Source organism: Emydura macquarii, unplaced genomic scaffold (assembly GCF_026122565.2).
Source record: "Emydura macquarii macquarii isolate MOO-44397 ecotype Brisbane River unplaced genomic scaffold, CSIRO-AGI_Emac_v2 contig_561, whole genome shotgun sequence".
NCBI lineage: Eukaryota > Metazoa > Chordata > Testudines > Chelidae > Emydura > Emydura macquarii.
In genome coordinates this window covers 11,810,941-11,832,406 of record NW_027130698.1, presented here as the reverse complement: position 1 = coordinate 11,832,406, position 21,466 = coordinate 11,810,941, and positions in this window count along the sequence as shown.

The following is a 21,466-nucleotide window of genomic DNA, read 5'->3' as shown; positions in this document are numbered from 1 at the left end:
TTAAGCTTAGTTTTGGCAGGCAAAGACTGTTCAAAATTGTGTACAGCAACATGTAGCTATTAGCCAGTCAATAAATTAGATTAGAAATACTTAACACCTACTTTGGGGTACTCTAAAGGTCTTTTTAAATTTAAAAAAAAGTTATGTTAAAACTAAATTAGCTAAAGTGATTGAAACACCACATAAACCTGTATCTACAATAAGTATTAACACCTTTAAAATCATATTGATCAGTCATGTTATAAACTGGGCTTACCCCAAGGACCTGCTAACATGAAGGTGCTAAACTTGTGTCTACTACAAGTGCTAAGTGGTGTTTCAATCTTAATTTGATTTTAAGATGTACTTTTTTCCTAGCCTAGACAGAGCATGAGAGATTACTGGATATTTAAGTACAGCTTAGTGGTATGAGAATCCAACAAAATATAAAAGTAATTTTTCTCCATTCATGACTATATATCATTCCTTGTAGTGTCAGGAGATAATATTTCTATTTGTCATAAATTATTTTAAAAGCTAATACAAATATTTATGTATGGCTATTATCTAGTGTATGTTTCAGATGAGGTCACTATTCCTTAAAAGACTATGAGCCCAGAGGTTTGTTTTTATTTCATAACCAACCATACTAACCTATATTCATTTACTTAGAACCATATGTCAAAGCAGAAAAATGTTAGTGTTTCATGTGTGTTTAGCAAACAGGTATTTACAGAATAGTCCAATTTGCTAATATACATTTACTCAATCCAGAAAAACCACTAGCCAAAGGTCTGATATTCAGGTAAATAGCAGTTTGGAGATCAATTAAACTGGACATTAATAATTATAAAGGAACTCAACAATTCCTTCAGAAAGTCACAGACAAGAAGTTGTTAAGTAAGAAAACTGACCAATTGTTCTTGGAATCAAATTAAGACCCAAGTACCTGACGTAGGCCATGTCTACGTCACACAGTTGTGTTGATAAAAGTCAGCTTTTGTCGACAAAACAGTGGAGGTGAACGCACCACAAGGCTCCTGCCACTGCTCTCACTCTCCTGCTAGGCTGACATCATGAAACCACATGGACAAGAGGCGTAGAGCTTTTTGTGACAAAGTTAGAGGGATGCAGTGTCAGCATAGACACTGCGTTGCTTGTGTCACCATAAGTGACCTCCGTGAGGTATCCCACAATGCCCATCGTGACCGCTCTGATCACCAATTAAGACGCCGCTGCCCTGCAGGCCAGGTACACAGGCATGTGCCCCAGCCCTTTTAAAGCCCCAGAAATGTTTGAAATTCCACTTTCTGATTGCTTGGCGCGGACAGCTTACATAGCATCATCCCAGTTGGCCATGCCAGCTCCCCACAGCAAATGTGCTCTTGCCTGGAGTACAGCGGAGTTGTTGGATCTGCTGGGTCTGTGCGGCGAGGAGGCTACGCTGTCGCAGCTCCGCTCCAGCTGCCGGAGGAACTTTGATATCTACAAGCAGATTGCTCCCGGCCTGGAGGAGAAGGGGCATGAAAGGGACCCGCAGCAGTGCCCTGCTGAGATCAAGGAGCGGAGGCAGGTGTACCAGAAGGCAAGGAAGGCCAACTGTCCGTCTGGTGCTTCACCAAAGACATGCCGCTTCTACAAGGAGCCGTACGCCATCCTCGGCGGTGACCTCACCTCCGCTGCCAAGAGCCCTGTACTTTGCAAGGGCTGGAGGCAGTGGCCAGCAGAGCAAACCCCAAGGACAAAGTGGTGGACAAGGAAGTGGAGCTGGAGGAAGATGGGGGACAGGGACGTGAAGTGGCATGGTGAGCCAGGACCTCTTTTCAACTCCAGAAGGATCTAGCCAGCCCCAGCACTCCAGCTCTGGCCCGCCTGCCACTGGAAAGAGGAGTTCTGGTAAGTAGTCATTGTGTGTTGATACTGCAGGAAGACATTAGATAGAGTGCTGCTTTCCCCCCCACCCCATGGTAGAAAAGGGACTGAAATAACCAACACAAGCACTGTTTGCATCTTCTTCTCTTTCCCCTGTGCAGCTAGGTGGAGGGGGCACTGTGGAAAAGTTTCTTAATGCACACCGGGATGTCCTGGGAATCTTCCATAGAGATTTCTAGGAAACTTTCCTGGAGGTACTCTGCAATCCTTTGCTGAAGGTTACTTGGGAGCGCAGCCTCGTTTCTTCCCCTGTGATGGGAAATTTTGCCGTGCCAATCAGCAGTTACCTCTGTAGGCACCAAAGCAGCACACAGGCGTGCAGCACATGGACCTGGTCTGCAGCCGCACACATGCAGGAGCTGCACTCTTGCATCCTTGGTCACATGCAGAAGTGAGATGTCAGTTGCTATCACTCCCACTTGTGGAAAACAGTGCCAGTGTTCAGAATAGTGGCCCTAGGTGCTTGTATTGATACCTCTCTGATGCCCCCCCACCTTTGTCCCATCTTTCCCCTTCCCCCCGGGGCAAACACACCATGGTTAGGGCTCTCACCGTGCTGTGTGCCTGCCATGGGAACGTGAGAAAGTGGTGTTTCTAACTTGTATGAATCCAGGCTGTGAGTGCACTCATAGTGGTGCCTCTGTCTACTGTTTCTTTAGCTTCTGCACATGTGGCTTCGAGGGTCTCCTCCTGCTTACCAGCTGAGCGATTCCATGTGATACGGAGACGAACCAGGAGGAGTAAGAAAGACATGTTCTGGGAGGTGCTGCATTCAGCTGGTGCTGCTGATAGCAAACAGAGAGCATGGAGAAAGATTATGGATGAAAAACTGAGAATGGATAGCCAGGAAAGGAAACAAGGGCAGGACTGGATGATACAGCTGCTGGAAGATCAAACAGATATGCTGAGATTCCTAACTGTGCTGCAGGTGGAACACATCTGTGCTCACCTCCCCCTGCAGTCCACACAGAACTGCCTTCCATGCCCTCCCTAAACTCCCCACACACGTTCCTCGCATGTTCCTGGCCCATCACAGTACCCCCTGCACTCCTCCCAAAGGGACATGTTTCACAATGACAGCTGGACACACCTAACTGTGAGAACCTCATTTCAAAAAATGTTCTTCTGTGTCATTTCTCTTTTAGAAAATAGACATGTTTGTATAGCTGATGAATAAAATTGTACTTATAGAAAGAAAATTAATCTTTATTTGTCTACAACACATGGCGGTTGCTGCAGAAATTCATACACAGTGGCAACTGGTGCATTAGCAGAGTACAATGAATGCACACACAGCAATCAGTACAAGGGTCATACTACAGTGCAAGAAAGCAATGCCTGGCTCAATGCATTACAGAAAGATACATTATTGGGCTCATTGTCAAAATGCTCCTTCAAAGACTCCCTGATTTGAATACCCCCCTCTGCTGAGCCCCTCTAACAGCCCTGACATCTGGCTGCTCAAAAGCAGCTGCCAGCCAATCCAACTCAATGCTCCACCCCTGTGAAAACGTTAGCTTAGCTTCACAAATGTTATACAGATCACAGCAGGCTGCTATGACCATGGGAATATTTCCGTCATTGAGGTCTAACCTGCCAAAAAGGCAGCACCAGCAACCCTTTAATCAGCCAAAGGCACATTTGAGAGTCATTCTGCACCTTCTCAGCCTGTTGTTGAAGCGCTCCCTGCTGCAGTCAAGGTTTCCAGTGTAAGGCTTCATGAGCCAGGGGAGCAAGGGGTAGGTTTGGGTCTCCCAGGTTCACAATTGGCAATCTTCTCATCTGGAAAGAAAGTCCTTGCTTGCAGCTTTTTATACAGGCTAGTGTTGATGCAAGCGTCATGCACCTTCCCTGACTACCCCGTGTTGATGACAGTGAAACAACCCCGGTTATCCACCAGCACTTGCAATGCCATAGAAAAGTAGCCATTTCTGTTGATGTATTCCATTGCAAGGTGGTCTGGGGCCAAAATGGGGATATGCATGCCATCTACCGCCCCGTCGCAGTTAGGGAATCCCATTGCTGCAAAGCCATCCACTATTTCCTGCATATTGCCCAGAGTCACAGTCCTTTGTAGCAGGAGGCAATTAATGGCCTTGCATGCTTGCAACCCCCACGTGGCCTTCCCGACTCCACAACTGATCGGTAGCAGTCTGGAGTAGCCAGATTCCACACATCGATCTGCACTCGCTTCTCCACTGTGAGGGCAGCTTTCATTTTGGTGTACCTGAGCCAGCGGGCAGAGGCGACCTCCACACACAGTTCCAAAAAGGCGGCTTTGTACATGGAAAAGTTTTGCAGACACTGTTCGTCATCCTGTACCTGCCTCACGGTGTGACCCCACCATTCAGTGCTTGTTTCCCAAGCATAGTACCGACAATCCACCGTGTGCAACTGCTCTGTGAATGCCAACAGCAATCTTGAATTGTTTCTTTCCATGGGACACAGCAGGGCAGACACCACTCTGTCAATATCAGATTCGCAGGTCATGAAATACTGCAGGATCATCCTCGTATTCAGAACAGTCATCACAAAACTGGAGAGCAGTGCAGGACACATGCTTTCAGACAGAGATGGAAGGTGCACAGTTTACAGGTGCTGTTGAAAAGTGGCGCAAAATGTAGTCAGAAGCCCATAGGATAATGGGATGGAGACAGCTGCATCATGGGACAATGAGCCCGCCCCATGAGGCACCGCGATCCTGTCCCAGAACTCCCAGCGGCAGATTGTGGCAAGTTGCACAGTGGGATAGCGACCCACGGAGCACTGCTCTCTCTGTCAATGCAAGAGCACCAACTGTGGATGCACCCTACCATCACAAGCGTTGTGTGGACATGCAAAAGCGGTTTAATTACAGCGATAGCTGATCATCAACGTAACTTAAGTCAACGTAACTTTGCAGTGTAGACATAACCTGACTCTCGTTGAAGAGATTCTTGTAGAGAGATTCTTGGCCAGACGCTTTCTGCTGGAAAATAAAACCAGCATGAAATAAGGTGGAGTTTGCTCCACCAAATGTATTATTAACCAAGTTTGTGAAAATATATCCATGAGCAAATATATCCCCGAGTGGGAAAAATATTAAATTATTTACTTGGGTTTACTAGGTGAGGAAAATGGTAACCGATTATGCCAGTGGTGCCCAACCTGCGGCCAAAAGTGGCCTGCGGAGTCTTTCAGAATGACCCACCACTCTCTTCCCACTGGCTGCAGAAGGGACCCAGGCAGAGCACATTGCCGCGGGGCTACAAGACCAGCGCAGGGTCCTTGCTGAAGCCAAGGGGACCAGAGATCAGCGCTCCCCTCCCCCTGGTTGTAGCAGGAAGCATGGCAAAGCGCTCTGCCTGGGTCCATGGACACTGGGGTCCCTGCTGCAGCCAGGGGGATGGGAGATCAGCAAGGACTCCTTCCATCTGGTTGCAGTGGGGGAGGGGAGGCTGCTGGTGGAGACTGGTGGCCCGTCAGGGTTGTAAAAATGATATCTGTGGCCCTCGAACCAAAAAGGTTGGGAACCACTGCATTATGTATATACAAGAAAACAAACTTACCACTTCTTTAAAATCAATGATAATCTGTTTTAGGTTTACAAGATTTTCTGGCAGGCCTTTCCACACCTTCTAGCTGTGTATGTACAACTACATGTTCACATTTGGGTGGAACGACAGCAGCATGAACAGTCAAAAGACTGCAACTCCTAAGTGCAGAAGTTATTGACTCTACATGCACACAACCCATTTGGGCAAATAGATTTTGCATATAAAATGTCTATCAACCTCTCACACAAGTGTTAAGATCAGTCCCTTGGTCCCTATTCAGCATCGTATTTAAGCATGTGCTTAGTTTTAAGCACGAGTAGCCCCACTTAAGTCAATGAGACTACTCATGTACTTAAAGTTAAGTCTGTGCTTAAGTATCTTGTTGAATAGAAACCCCTGTGCACACAGGTGTTGGTGTATTGAAAGAATGGGCATAAAGCTGAACATGCACAAGGAGTAGACAGTGCCTGAAAATACAGCCACGGGTATCCTTTTTTCTTGATACTGTATGGCTAATATTTACTTATGGGCAATAACCCCCAGAGTACCAGGTATCAATACATTAGAGGCTGAGAACTACATGTCACCAGTCTACCAGCTCAAGAAAAAAAAAAGGCTATTTAAGTCTTTTAAATTGTTCATTCAGAAATATTTTGGCCTCAGAAATACGATCGCAGGCTTTTAAGTCGCTACATGGACAGTACATTCCTGGGGATCACTTCACAGAGAATAAGTGGTTACACGTGGAGCTTGTGGGGAGGAAGAAGGGGGAAGTGGTGAGGCGTGGTGCTGGCAAGACCAACCTGCAACAATGGCAAGTCCATGAGCAGCAGCCCTACACAGGCATGGAAGTGGATCCCGGAGCAGAGAGTAAATAATGTGTGACGACCTCCATGGCGTGGGCTGGAAAACGATCAGTAGTCAGCATGAGATGGATGCACGTTGCCCGACTGGAGCAGCTGCCATTTCGAAAATGGGGGGAGGGGTGCAAATGGACAACATGGGCTGAGGGAGAGAGGAAAAGATGGGGGGGGGGGGCTGGAGACTTGGAAAGGCTCCTCACATCTGCCTAAAATGGCTGCAGCCATGAGGCACTGTGAACAGAAGCTTCCACTGTAGTTTAGCACAACAAATTGTAAAAATAGGCACTTATATGCCGGAGTTCCCTCAAGAGGATCTACCTCCTCAGTACCAGCCTGGCTTTCTGGGACTCAGGCTCAACTGCTGCACGGCAGGAATTGGGCTCATTTTCTACTGGGTCGGCATCAGGGGCCTGAGTCCCAAAGAGATCCTGGGGACATCTGTTCACGGGCCTCTTTGTTGCACTGTAACTAGCCTGGGCAGTCACGGCAGGCACAATCTAAAAGGGTCCTAGTTTGCGTTCACATAAGTCCTCTTCAAACAGGACTACATTAATGCAAACTAGGAACCTTTTAGTTCACACCTGCAGAATCGCACGGAGGAGTTACAGTGCAGCAATTTGGTGCACTCTGCTATTCACATCCCCGTAATCGGGACTCTGAGGCAGCATGGACAGAGCCTTAGTTCACTTTGATAGAGGACTCCAGAGGTCGCAATAAATACAGAGTTTGTGTGCTATACTGAATTTTCAAACTGGTTTAACGTGACTTAATCTGGTTAATCCTCCCCAATGTAGACAAGCCCCCCACTCTAATTGTAAATGCCCCCAATTCAAGAGTAAGACATTCTAAACATTACTGGTCGATGGTCTTGATTTTTAAAAATGTTTCTAGGGAAAAGGTTGAGTCATGAGCCCATTTGCAGTACCATGTATATCTATTATTGAACTAAGCACTGTTTTATTCTCTATCAGAAACCACATTTTACAGATTAAAAAGTCTCTCTAAGGGTACAAAGGTCACAAAGTTGCCACCGTCAGATTGACCGATCTGGATCGACTGAGTGGTCAGTGAAGACCTGCTCAATCGATCCAGAAGTCGACGCTGGTAAACCACCCTCTCAAGTGGCGTAGCACAGTGCAGCGAAGACGTCACACAGAAGGGAAGCACAGCAGTCGACGGGAGTTATGCAAGCTACTCTGTGTAGTTTGTGCAACTCCCGCCGAATCGCCAGGTAAGTGTAGACCCGGGCTAATATAGGTTCATAAGAAAGAGTAGAGGTGAAGTTTACAGACTGGTAGGCGGTACAGAAAACCTGCCATATGAGAGCTCTTCTTAACTAGAAAGGCTATCTGACAGAAAAAGTTAAAAAAAACCCAACAGACCGTGAAAGTACAAACTGAAAGAATTTCTGTCTTAACAATGCAGTAAATAACCAGGTCTCCCAAGGTCCTGTTGGACAATATCCCATGGGTGAAACCACATAGCGTTCAAGTCTTACAAGTCGTTCAGAGAGTCGAAGATCAAAATCCTTGGAGAACTAGGCCTAACACTAATGGTGCTGTTTTTTCCATGACAATTTTTCAGCTGAGGCCCTACAAAGGGAGGTGGATTGACTAGATCGCCTGATCGGGATTCCAATAAAACCTCTATCAAAACTGTTTCATGGAATACTGCTGGTCTTAAAAGTAAATCCCTGGATTTGGATTTGAGGAATTATTTATTTCAATTTGAGTTCGTTTTCCTCCAAGAAACTTGCTTTCTAAGGATGAGTCTCTTTATTTACCAGGCTTTGACTCCTTTTTCAAGAGGTTGTTAGGCATGCAATGCGGGTTGACTGGCAGCGGCACATGCTCGGACACTGTCCCTTTCTACCAAATTAAATGTAATAACAGCGTAACTGCTAGTATCCCCTGTTTTCAGGCCTACATTATTATTTTCTGAGATAGATCTATTCTATTAGCTCTGAATGTTTGTTTGCCCTCTCTGCATTCCTCTTTTTATGAGGAGTCTTTATAAACAGAGCCTGAATCTCTTATTTTTGTTCTTCTGGGAGATTAATGCCCAACTGGGTTCTGAGAATAAAAGCATCTTTAGTTTTTCCTCCAACTGAGTATTTGGGATATCACCTTCACTTCCCCTTAGATATTCTAAGGACAAAGTAAGAAATCCCTCAGGTTATAAATCTGTCATTTTAACTTGATTTTGGCTGGAATTTTGAATGGTAGAGATGGTGATGATTTGGAGGGTCATTTTAAAGCTGTTCAGAGGAGCTGTGGGATTTATTATATCACAGTTGCAATTTTAAACTGGTCTTGTTTTAGTGGCTTTTAAACCAGACAGCAATCATCAATACCTTCCAAGTAAATGTCTGCCCTCTGACCACTTTTTCCCCAGATGAATTTTGGCACATTGTGTCTAAACTCCTGATTTTTGAAGCTATAAATTTGAGGCAAATTGAGAGGAATCCACAAATGGTCTAAAATCAGAAAGACTTACATCCAGGGATTTGTTAGTTTTGAAGAACCAGCTTTTGCACCTTCGTGATCCAGCACAAGACCAGAGTATTGACAGAGATCATTTAAAAAACAGGATGATTTTACCACCCCAAAGGGATATCTTCATCCTTTAAAAGATTTTAAAAATCCCGTATTATTCAGATTGCTTCGGTCATAAGAAACACCTTCAGATAATAGCAAGGGCTGTCAGAAATAACGGTTCCCCTAATTCTATTAAGAAATTAGTTCTCCTTAGTTGGGAATATAAAAAAATTGCTGAATCAGAAAAAGTTGGATAATCAAAGAGCCTTTTGAAGTTGTGGCCACAGAAAAAAATTCATGTGTGTTTTGGATGTTGGTGGCAACTGGCTGTGATAAGATTACGGTAACTAATGAAGCTCTTATTCTCAAACATGCTTGAGAGAGACATTTTTCTGCCTTTCATGATACCCCATCTGTCAACAATATGGTACAGTCTATCTTCATGGACCTCACCTGTTGTCCCTTTCCAGAAAGGCCCCCAGGCACGTTAGTGTTTTGATAAACCCAACAACATCATAATAAAGCTCCTGGGGAGGATTTTACCTCAGCAGAAGTTTACGGAGACAATTTTGATTGGTGGACCCCCATTGTTAGCAAATTTATTTAATAATATAAATAATACAGGAATTTTTCCAGCAGGTTGATCCACCAGTATTATTGTTTCTCTTTATAAAAAAGGCGACAAATGATCCTGGGGATTATTGGCCAATTAGCTTCTTAGATGTGGTTATGAAATCTATATCTGGGGAGATTAGAGGATTGGGGGAAGAACTGTCATTTATTTCCTAAGGAACAAGCCAGTTTCAGGAATGGTCACTCAACCATTGATAACTGTTTGGTCTTTTCTCATTTGATTCATAAATATTGCTCCCTCGTGGAGGTAAAATTTTACACAGCCTTTGCTGACCTGAAATTGCCTTTTGACTCCATTGACAGGGGTCACCTCTGGGAGGAAGTTGCAAGGACTAGTCTAGATTTGGGGCACGGGTCCTTTGCAGCTTTAACCTAGTGTACATGGTGGATTCTCTTTAAACCATGATTTGAGGACTTCAGTAATTCACCCAGAGGTTCGGAGTCTATTACAGGAGTGGGCGGGTGAGGTTCTGTGGCCTGCAATGTGCAGGAGGTCAGACTAGATGATCATGATGGTCCCCTCTGACCTTAAAGTTTGTGCGTCCAGATTCTCAGCTACTTTCCAGAGCCCTTCATAGCCAAAGAGCAGCTGTTAGGGTAGAGTGGCAAGGGAAGCTAACTGATCCTATTTCCATTCCAAAGAATGTGCATCAGGGTTGTTTATTAGCACCTTCCTCTTTAAATTTTACATCCATGAGGCTATGGTGGTTTTAGAAGGGGTGCAACATTTTCCTTCCAAAATTGTGAACTGATGTGTATCAGTCCTTCTTTATGTACACAACGTGATTTTGCTGTCTCAAGCTCCTCTGGGCTTGAAGTGTATGTTAAAGGATTTTGATTCTTTTTGCCAGGAGTGCTTGACCACAAATTATCAGAAAACTAAAGTAATTTCCTTTGACCGCAGAGCAAGGCTGCATTAGTGGATGATTGATGGCCACTACATTTAACAGGTCATGTTTTCCCCCTATTTAGGTATTTGTTTTACATATAATAGCCAACATGATAAACATCTGGAGGAAGTAAAAAAGGAAAGCCTTAAGCTCTATGCAAGCAGTGCTTCATGTCACCCGGGTCCAGGGGGCAATTTAATCACTTTTCCTCTTAGCGTATTCAAGGTTAAACTCCATGACCAAGTATTACGTGGTGTGGAAATCTGGGGCTGGAAAGCCCTGAGAGTCATAGAGTTTGAGCAAAACAAGTTAAGGAGAATGTCCAGCCTAACAAATTACACACCAGCTGCTTTATTTAAAGCAGAGGGAGGGGAGTGTGCTATTTTGACTAAAGCTCAATGATGTTATATTAACTACTGGCTGTGTATTCAGCTTATGACTCCACAGCACCTTCCAAGGCCCGGTCTGAAGGAACAGCTTAATAAGACACATACCCTACAGTTTCCCTGCCTTTTGCAAGTCCCCTCTTCTCTCTTTACTTTGGATTTCTTGGAACTTGACCTGGCTAGACCCTAGACAAGAGTGTGAAAGTCTTTAAACATGTTTAGAGTAGAAGATATTTGCAGGCAACTGGATATGAAACCTTACAACAAATATCCCCTTGGGTTTTTCATTTAAAAGAATATTCAGTTTTGAGAAATATTTGGACATTTTTAACAATGCTATTTTAAGGAGAGCTTTTGCAGTTCTCCATTTTCAAACTATGTGCTCAGTCTATCTGAAAGGGAGGTGTGCTGGTATTGAGAGACATAATCATCGGTTCCTATATTGCTCCAGCCAGCTCAAAGATGTAGCACACTGTCCATTTTCCTGTAACCTAAATTGTCATTTTTGAAATAAATGCTCAGCCCCATTTCTGGCTCAAATGCCTTTTACCACAGCAGCTAAAAACAAAAATACTTGTTATGCAGTGAAAATGTCTTAATGACATAGGCTGTCACGCTATTTACTTGATTGGCAACAAAAACAAGTAAAAGTAACTGAAAGAGAGGCTCTTTACGATCTAGATGAAATTATGTATTTTAAACCTTGTTATTTTATTTTTGTAGATTATGCTGGTGAGAATGATGGATTAATTTGTGTGTTTTCTTTAATTTTTGTATATTAAAATATGTATCAATTGTATTGAGCTATGTTGATTTTAAAACATGTGTTTCTCTTATATGCATTATGGCTTAAGGCTAAGGCGCTATATTAATAAACTGGATTTGATTTACAGTGAATAAGCACTTTTGATATTATAAGATCTAATACCTCAAAAGAGAAAAATCTCCCTCCCATTTCAGGCCCAGCCAAACTAAGCTTTTTGCCAGCTTAACTATAAATGAACCCTTTGCAATTTCTTTTCTTTTTTTTTTTGCAACTGACAAGACATTCTGAAGCAGTAAAACCTCTGGTGATATGAAAACTCCTTCACAGTTCCAAAAGAGGCTTTCCTCTCTAACTCCACAGATAACTGCCTCTCAGGGCACAAGAGAACAGTTCAAAATGTGTTGCAGTCTTTTATGAAAGATTCGTTTTTATCAGCTCAACTGTCGTTATCTTCCAGCAACAAGGGGTTAGAATCAAGAATGTCAGTGGCAATTAGGCACATCTTAAGAGGCTGGCCAAGAATCAGCCCTGGATCATCCCCATGAGAAATTACATTGTCCTGCCTCTTTCCTGTCAACGTGAAACGGCTCTCACAGCATTGTCAAAGTTGGAGAAAGAAAAGAACATATTAGCTCATCTTAGTCCACTTCCCGACAATGGCCGATTGCGCCCCCAAAATACCTTTCTAGCACTTTGTACATGTGGGGTGAAATCTTGCCCCGTTGAAGTCAAGGGTAGTGTTTAAATGTCCCAAACAATTGGAATCCTGCCATGTCCCTATTCGGCAGTGTAATTAGTGCAAGTTGTAGATATGTTCTGAAATTCACCTTCCAGTTCCTTTTCTTACTTTCATCCTATTTCTCCAAACTAAACTGCCTTGTACAGATCATGGCCAAATCAGCTGAGGCACTCCTTAAGATCTTATTCCTTTAACTCTTTCTTATCTCTTTCAAGTACGGAAGCTTGGATGACAACAAAATAGATCCAATTCCTGTTGCACATTCAGCCTTTTACCCAAGTGTAAACAAGAGATCTTTCTAGCTATCTTAGGTACTTATCTGGCCCCCACTCACTACGGTATCTGAGTGTCTTACACTCTTTGATGTATTCATCCTCCCAACAGGAATGTTGTGGTAGGGGAATACTATGCACTCCATTTTACAGCTAGCATCACTTCCTAAGTGACTTGCTCCAGGAAAGAGTTGGATTTGGGGGCAGGGGACAAGTGCTACTCTTCCCAGCGCTCCTCCCTGAGGAAGTAAAATGACACGTCACTCATAGTAGATAGCTCAGATGTCCAAAATACAATCATGCAGCTCTTTGCGTTGGGTCCTCCTCAGTGTGATTTCAATGTCCGTGGACTGTACTGGGCTTCTGAGGGTTGGCATCACCCAACATCCTTTTGTATTATCAAGAGCTGCCACTCACAGTAAACTGTGCAGATCTATCACCCTTCCTCTATCTTAAAATGGAGAATGACAGAGTTACCCCTGACATCTCAGTAATAATCACTGGGTATCTCAATTCACAGCTCACTGAGAGGAATGGGGTAATACCACACCTCACAGCCTTATCGTTCCAGGCCCTCTGCAGACTCTCACACAACTCTCCTCCAATAAACACAATGCCATTGTTTTAGATTGTCCTCACAACCATGACAGCTAGACACCAAAGCTATGTCTAAATCAGTGGTTCTCAACTAGGCTTACGCGTACCCCTGGGGGTACACAGAGGTCTTCCAGTGGGGTACCTAAACTCAGCTAGATATTTGCCTAGGTTTAGAACAGGCTACATAAAAAGCACTAACGACGTCAGTACAAACTAAAATTTCATCCAGACAATGACCTGTTTATACTGCTCTAGACACTATAGACTGAGGACACTATTTATATTCCAATGGATTCATTTTATAATTATGTGGTAGAAATGAGAAAGTGAGCCATTTTCCAGTAACGTGCTGTGATACTTTTGCAACACTTTTGCATGTTAATGTCTGATTTTGCAAGCAAGTAGTTTTTAAGTGAGGTGAAACTTGGGGTACGCATGAGAAATCGGACTCCTTAAAGGGGGACAGTAGTCTGGAAAGTTGAGAGCCTGCGGTCTACACTACACAGTGTGTGTAGCCCCTAATGCAGATGCAGCATGCACCGACAGAAAGAGTTTTTCTGACAGTCTAGGAACCTCCACCTCCCCCAAACACTAGCTGTGCCAACAGAAGCACTCGTATGTTGGCATAGCTGCAGCTAAAGGGAGGTTTTGGCTGTGTAGCTATGTCAGGCAGCAGTGTTGGTTTTTTTCACACTTCTGTCCTATGCCAGGTTACATTTTTAGTGAAGGATTTTTTTTTTAATTTTTTTTTTAATGAAAGCTGGGAATTTGGAGAACAAGATAGCACCTTGAGAGAGATGTCATTATGCCAGACGGCCAATCCAATACAAGCCCCGCAGGGCCGTTTTAAGACCTTCGTAGGCCCTAGGCACACTTGCCTTCATAGGCCCCCGACCGAAATAACTAATTTGATTTTAAGCTATTAATAAATAGTTTTTTAAAATAAAAATAAAAAATTATATATAAAATTTTTTTTCGTAGACCCTGAAAGTTTCGTAGGCCCAAAGATATCACACAAAGTCTGTGATGGCGTAGGGAATCAAAACTAACTTACATGACTCCCAGGAGCAGCATCCTAAACAGTGAACCATTATTCCTCTTTCAACTGAAGGGCCCCTATTGGGATCTAGGATTAAGTGATCAACTGGGACAAAATGGAAGTTATCTGCCACACAATCTGTTTCCTTTCACTTGAAAAACAAGTCACTTGGTTCTGAATTGGGAAGTAAGCCAAGGTACATAACCTGTTAAATAGTCATGACTACACCCTGTGTGTATTCAGTGACTTATCTTATTATCTGTATTAAATACAGAGTGCTACAAACAGAGCGTCACCCACTATCCTTTAATGCTAATGATTTGATTTGATTTTTAACACTAGTTTGTGCTGCTGCTGAACTATTTTAATCTCATTCTAATTCTGTCAATGATAAGTAGAGTTTTAGCTAAATACCATTTTTCAATAGGAAAATGCACTAGCTGTAGAAAATATTAACGTTCCCAGTTAAAATTTGCAGAAATAAACACATTTTTGCAAGGGTAGTGATTTGTGCACATTCATTTTGTGGGTTTATGTATAAGCTGAATGTTAGAAAGTGTCATTTTTAGACATCGAGGGTTGTGGGGGGAGGTTTTAATAATACTTCTGTGTTCCTTTATCATACTGTTCATTTTAGTTCTTGCATATTATGACCTCATCTAAGGCCCTGATTCAGAAGGGATCTAGCTATAAGATGAGTAGTCCCACTGAAATCAACAGAACTACTCCCAAGCCTGTGTGTAACTTTAAGTACATTGCTGAATTGGGGCCTAGGGTTACATCCACACTGCCCTGAGTCTCGGAGCCTGGGTCCACCGACACAGAGCTAAAAATAGCAGTGTAGACATTCCTGGTAGAGCTCTGAAACCCCTCAACCTCTCCTCTGGGTTTCAGAGTTCAAATGGGAATGTCTAGACTGCTGTTTTTAGCCCAGTAGCTGGAACCTGAGTCAGTTGACCTGGACTTTATGACTTGCTGCTGGTTTTCTTTGTTTTCCTTCTGCAGTAGAAGTACTCTAAGCGACCAAGCACCACAAATTAAATACACACTAAGCCCTTGATCCTGCAAGCACATATGTACTTAACTAGATGTGTTAAATAGTCCCATTGACTTCAGTGGGATTGCTCAAAAGCTTGGTGGTACGTGTGTGTGTGCTTGCAGGATTGCGACCTGAGAGAAGAAAACTCCTGCCTGAATTTGATTTTTTCACGTTCTAAGTGTTTCTCTCTCCCATAACGCATTCACCTTATTAAACCCATATAAAAAATTCATGTCTCGGAACTCAGTTACAACCATATCAGGCACTTAGATATCTACGTGAAATGATCTTCAGCACAAAAAACTGAGGCTAACTTTTATGAGGCTTTACATGTTTATATGGTAAGGACTGAAATATTGCAAAGCGTGGGAGGGTGTCCTATTTGTGTGGGCAGAGAGAAGAAATCTGACTGCATGGATATATACTTCTAACAAACCATTCATGGATGAGGCTTCCTGAACTGTGAATGAACAGGATCCATGAACAGTTTTACCAATACTGTAAAATATCACTTGCCTTTTAAGTTTCATTTCAAAATTGCACTTTAACACAGTGTACTTCAGCCTCAGGACCTGAATCTGCCCCAGGATGCTTCCATATAACTCTTACTAGAGTCAATGAGAGTTGCACACATGCATCTTCAAAATCAGAGTCTGACCTTTTAGCTTTAATTTACTCACAGAATACAGCTCCATGAACCATTAAAAAAAATATAGTAACCATCTGTCTTTATTCATCAGGCTGAAAGCAGCTAATCAAACAGACCTTTTACTTTCTTCTTTTTCTCAATTGCTTTGAACACAGATGCAGCCTTTCCATAATTAAACTCCCAGACAGATTAATTCTAAAGCAGTTGTCAGGCATGTCAGATGATATATAAGTTCTGTGTCTTGTCTCCATGCTGCTTTTTTAAAACATGGAGAAGCTCTCTTACAAGTGGCTGAATTAACCCATGAAAGCGATGCCAGACTGCGGCTCTGTTCTGCAGTTGTGTGCAGGCTCTCGTGTGCTGACATGTTTTAGGAACTCCTCCATTCACTGTAGTTTAGCCCAAAGAAGCGAAAATAGGTGAAGTTTCAGATCCAGATTTCCTGTGGGCAGAGTAAAGTTTAAGTGGTCCTGACACACTCATCATCTACATCTACAACTTCCTGCAGGAACATCAGTAGATGCTTCTTGATACATTTAGTGAATTTTAACACTAGTGACAACCTTGCCTGAAAAGTGCCATGGGGGAGTAACTTTAACGTAGTTCATTCTCCATGACTAGGTCAATCCTTTGGCTCCTCTGAGACTGCAAACAAGGGCATCAACTGTACTGATAACAAATATCCCTGTAGAACAGGACTCAGACTAGCTTGACTCATTTCACGTAGGCCAACAAGTAAGCAAAAGCAGGCAACACTTTTGCTCATTACCGAACAGGATTTTTACTGGTTACCAGTCCCCTGAATCATGTAATCATCCTAGAAGTTATATACCAAATACTAAGCTCCAAGATATAGTAAATGAATTCAAACAACTATTTAAGACAAATTGTTTTAGACAAAAGTTCTGACCTCAGAAACAAACTATGAACTTCAGTGGGAGCAACATATACATCCTGGGACAGAGTTTAGCCCTAAATTGCTATCAATAATGAGATCCTAGCTGTTTTCATTTTTCCTCGATCCAAACACACTCTAAGGCAAATTATAAATTTTAAAGCAGAGATTACAACTACAATTGTTACGGTTAAGTGTTTCCCATTAAAAAACCTCTGTTATTTCAGGGCTTTCTAACTCATCTATTAAACATTTATTCTGGGCTGAAACTTGGCATCCACTGTCTCCACCTAGGAGCAATTTTTCATTTAAGCAAAGTTTCCATTAAAATTATGTTTATTTTCAGTTGTTAAAACAAAACTGCAGTGTCATAAAAGTCGTTTTAAAAATTCTTATTATTACATCTAATTACAAAGAAGATTTAATGATGCGCAGTTTTAAACAGTCAGCTGTATTTTGAATTATTTTCAAAATATGACAAGAATTCACCATATCTTGACAGCCTGGTGATGGAGGGTAAGACCTAGGAAAGGCCACTCAGTCGCATACAAGAGAATGGTGTAAAGTGGCTGTAAAGCAAAGTCTCACAATGATGCCATAACTCTGCCAAATGAACACTCATGGAATTTAGCTGGTACTGGAAAAGCACAACCGGCTAAATTTTACCCCCGGATACCCACATTGTTCTCATGTATCCAAGAGCATAATCTCAGTACCATGTTTAAGTGCTGCTAAATGGATATAATTATGCTTATCTCCCTACAGGGGAAGATTACCAAAGGCATAAACGGGAGTAAAGCATCCAACTCCCACTGACTTCCCTTTGTATCCTTTGCACCTTTGAAAGACAACCCCTACCAAAAAAAGGTGTTTTTTATAAATATAGTTCATATATATGAAAAAGCTTTTGAGAAGGGAAACTACGTGGCCAGTTATCCTAATTAGTTTTCATTTAAATGTCTTTCTTTCATTCAGAAACGTCAAAGCATTTTACAACCATCAGTGACTGAATCTTCACAAACTCCATTAAGGTAGGTTTCGAATTATTACCCCCCATTGTACAGATGGGTAAAATAGGCCATGGAGGGTCACACAGCAAGCCAGCAACAAAACCCAGGATTCATGGCTCTCAATTCCATGCTGTCAACTAGACAAACACCACCTCCACTCCTTTCCCACACCTTTACACTTCCTCATGTGCAAAAATAATCTGTGGTGATACTGCCTTAGGCAATTACTACTTACCACACACCTACTAGAGTGATGGGCATCTCAGAAACATGCTGCAGCTTCCATTTTAAGGAAGAATATATAACTTATATTCCTCTTCTGTCTACTGTCTCTTAAGCCTTCATTCACATTCAATTCACTTGCATTACTTATTTGTAAGGCTGAACCAAATTCATGGTCCATTTTGGTAAACTTCAGTCTTAGAATTTCAAAAAAAATCTTAAATTTCAGTTTCAGATATTTAAATCTGACATTGCATGGTGATGTAGCAGTGGAGTGCTGACCCACAATGGGGTCATGAGAGGGTTGCAAGGCTCTTGGGGAGGGGGGGGGGGGCATGGTATTGCCATCCTTACATCTGCGCTCCTGCTGGAGACACCATTGCCTTCAGAGATGGACTCTCCGCTGGAAGCCATGGAGCTTCCTACATATGGGGGGAGGGGCTGGAGGGGAGTCTGACACAGCTCGGGTAGGGTGACTAGATAGCAAGTGTGAAAAATCAGGACAGAGGATGGCGGGGTAATAGGCACTTCTATAAGAAAAGCCCCGAATATCAGGACTGTCCCTATAAAATCAGGACATCTGGTCACCCTAGGCCCATGCAGGGAAAGAGGAACTCCCATCCCTCCCCAGCCTGGCTGGGACTAGCAGCTGAAGCCCAACACATGGTAGGAGCTCCCAGCTGGGGTATCCCCCACCTTGCCCCTTCCTGCCTCCAGGCCCAACACTCAATGGTTAAAGGGGCCTTTGGCTGGCTGTGTGTGGGTGACCACCGTACCACCCCTGACCATGGCCCCCTAAGCAGTCACCCACCCGTAAGGTTGGCCGTGTCCTCCCCCAAAAATGACGTCCCCCCTCTCCCAATACCACGCCATCCTCACTTCCGCCTTCAGAGCTGGGTACCTGGCCAGCAGCTGCCATTCTCTAGCCACCCAGCTCTGAAAGCAATACTGAAACCCCCCCTACAATACCAGATTTCATGGGGAAGACTGGATTTCAGTCTGACACATTTTTCACAGCTGTGAACTTGTTAGGGCATTACTTATTTACTATCACAAACTCAAGTATCTCCATTTTAATACCGCCAACCACAAATATTCAAAAATCATGCATCTAGCCAAAAAAGCATGAAATTGGTTTAAAGATCATGAAACATTTTTAAAATAAATACATTTGAGATGCTCTTTATTTCTTATCTCGTTTTTAAGTCTTTAGGATTTACATTGTCAAGCTCTTCTTCACAAACCCGAGTAGGGCTCTACGTAAATCATAGATTCAGAGAGAGCACAAAAATCATAAAAGTGTCCCCAAATCCTGATCTTTTAAATATTTTCTTTTAAAAAGGAATATGTTTACCACAAAGTCTTTAATACAAACAATTAGCTTAGCTAGTCAATTCCAAGGACAAAATGAATTTTACACCTCAATTTAGTCTGTTTTAGGACAAATAATTACTTGTAAAATTCATTCCATCCTTGAAATTGACCAAGGTTTCTTGTAAACTTCATTCAGTGCCAACTCTGTGAAATTCAATACTTTGCTATTTACACTGTCCTACATTTTCTAAAACAAATTGTGATTTACACAGGGCCCTAACATAAGGGGTAGAACATTTTTTTTTTTTTAAATAAAATCTCAGGTTCTCATGACTGCAAGAAATGGGATTTTAAGAAAACTACCAAATATTGTGAGACTGGCAATAAAAACATCAGTTAGCAACGATGCTATTTTAGTAGCTAATTAAGTGCAAACACTATATTTTAGATAGTTTTGTGCTGCTTAGTACAGGCAGGTCAATCTCAATTTTACTAAAGTCCCAGGGAACACACAAACTTTTATCAAATTGAGCTTTCATAGACTGGGTGGGAAATACAACAGCTTACTGGGAAATAGAAGCTTTTTTAAAAAAAAAAAAAGCAGGGAGGGATTACATAAAATCCTCTGGCTTCAATTTAATAGAAAAAATACACCATGTAGCTATTTTATGGTAAGATAATGAGGACTGGTTTGAACAATATTTAAGGGGTAAAGCCTCCCCTACCAGCAGGTGCACACAATCTGATAACTAGCAAAACTGAAATGATCCAGCTCCAGTACTCAACCCGTTCTGTGTCTTGGAGAGAGTGCTAGGGGCTGGGAATAGCACAGCTGGTGCCATGGCTACTGCAACTCTAGGGCTACAGAAGTGGCCACGCAGCACAACTTTGGGAGGACAAAGGCAGGATTACATTTCTCACCCCCGCCCTCCCCTCCAAAGCCCTTTTACTCTGGCTTGGTGCAGGAAAGAGGCTGTTCCCCCTTCATATGTGGTGTAGTTTGTAGTGTTCATAGTGGTATGCTTCATTTTTTGTACTAAAATTTTCTCCCTCATTCTATTAAAAAGGGAGTTTCTTTTTCATAGCTTCAATTCCAAAAACACTTACAAGACTAGTGGTCTGGTGGCCAAAATGTTTTAAAGTCCATTAATTTTGCAAGCCCCACTTTTTGATGGCTCAGCTTAAAATACCTAAGGGGTTCTGTCTTCTTGTGGTAAGACTATTCTCGCCAGAGGACTGTTGGACTGTGCTAAGAGCTTAACAAACATTCTTGTTCTTAACCCAAGAACCTTTCTTTATACATTTAATAATCTACAGGAAGAGACTGCCTCTCTCTTTATGTAATCCCGCCACAAATGTAACTAGGGGAACTCTTGCACTGAAGTTCCTTTTGTATGTAGGAGAAGGACGAGTGGTAGATTTTTTGTGAAGGGCTCCCAATTTTAGAATTCACTCTCACATTTGTTGACTTTCAGGGCATGCTACAAAACCTTTCTTTTTTTAAAAAACAAAAACAGGTGGCTACAGAAGATCAAGACAGCTAGAGCAGTGAGTTTGTTTTGCAGACTGGAAGGGTGGGGATTTTAGTTGGGTAATGCATGTTTGCTGACTGTTATATGCTGACCTGCATTTTCATTGAACAGTAAGGTATCCACAGCTTGCAAGTTATTTTTTTAAAAATCCATTAAAATAAATAAAAAATGGTCCTCTCAGAAGTTGCAGCCATATTATGAATGAATGGAGCTACACTAGGTGAGTTGGGAGATGCCTGCTCCTAGCACAAATAAAGCACAGATTTCCTGAGAATAAGGTTTCAAAACCAGACAAGATATTATAGGAGGATGGGAGTTTATAACTGAGTTTGGCTATAATATTAATAATAATACTTCACAGTTATACAGGGATTGTGTTCTGTAGAGTTCAAAATGCTTTACATAAGGAGGGCATTATTTTAAAGCTGAGCAGGAAGAGGTGCAAAAAGGTTAAAATGACTCGCACAACACTATAATGCATCATTGGCAGAACTAGGAATAGAAGAAAGCCTTGGCCATATTAGATCATACTGCTACAGTATCAATTAGAGAAAAAATCCTGTGGCTTGTTAAAAGCACAATGTACAAAGTAACTAAGTTGATAACTTTTCCCTCTGTAACTTTATTCAAATATTG